This window comes from Aotus nancymaae, unplaced genomic scaffold (genome assembly GCF_030222135.1).
Source record: "Aotus nancymaae isolate 86718 unplaced genomic scaffold, 86718_ANA_hifiasm-v0.15.2.pri h1tg000011l, whole genome shotgun sequence".
In the NCBI taxonomy this organism is placed as follows: domain Eukaryota; kingdom Metazoa; phylum Chordata; class Mammalia; order Primates; family Aotidae; genus Aotus; species Aotus nancymaae.
The window spans coordinates 40,410,675-40,411,710 of record NW_026988422.1 but is presented as its reverse complement, the minus strand read 5'-3'; positions in this window follow the sequence as shown (position 1 = coordinate 40,411,710).

Sequence of the window (1,036 nt, the reverse complement as noted above, 5' to 3'; positions counted from 1 at the left end):
CCAATCAGAAGAAACTATGTTATCAAATTTTGGGATTGTAACAGTTATTGCAAGTGTTTAAAATTAAAGCCTCAGCCTTTAGGTAGGACCATACACAGTTTAAATAGGAAGGTGCCCCTTACAGGTTATTGAAACGGAATCCCCCTATTTTACATATTCAGTACTGGGAGATGACTCTTTGAAGGTCATACACCTGCTCTGAGCCATTACCCCTCTTCTTCCACCCAAGTGCACCTGGTGGATGAGAACCTGTACTTTTAAAAAAGATTACTGGGGGACAGATCTCCTATTTCTTTCATTTCCTTCAGATACCCATTTTGGGGCAGATTTTCTTCACAATAAATAAACTACTCAGATTATAATATAAGCCAATGTTCCATAGAAAAGATTAAGGCTACTTGGGTCCAAAATCTGGGAAGGGTCTAGTCAGGCAGCCTATTCTTTGAGAAATGAGAAGAACCCTGTGGTCCCATAAAGGGCTCACGTTCAGCAAAGACTCTGGGCCGGGGCTTCCAACCCCCCTTCTTAGATTTTTGGCCAGCTTCCTTGGGCTTATTCCACCATAGATGGCAGCTGGGATCCCAGCCTCTTGCTGGTTAGTGTTGTCATTCTTGGAGGGGGCCCAGGTTGGGCTAATGCTCATGTTACTTGAGCTTGCTGGTATTGAGGGTGTTCATCTGAAGTTCATCACTTCTGGGCTTGATCTAAAAGAAGGGAGAGAGCTTAACCCTTCCACTAAGGACTTATTGATTCTTAACCAGGGACCCAATACATCCTTCAGGTTAGTCAATTGCCTGCTCTGCCCCTAAAATCCTCCTCCATCCAGATACTGAAGGACAAGCCCTTGCTCTGCCCTCAGAGGGGAATCCAGACTGTGGTTGAAAAGCTGTCAGTTCCTGAGCTGGACCTGTGTCTGCCACCACCTTCTGAAGGCCTCCTACCTCCATGGAAGATAAAAAATAAAAGTTCTGGACTTACTAACTCTTTAGAGTTAGCAGCACCAAGCTTTGATTTAAAATATTTATATAATACTTAA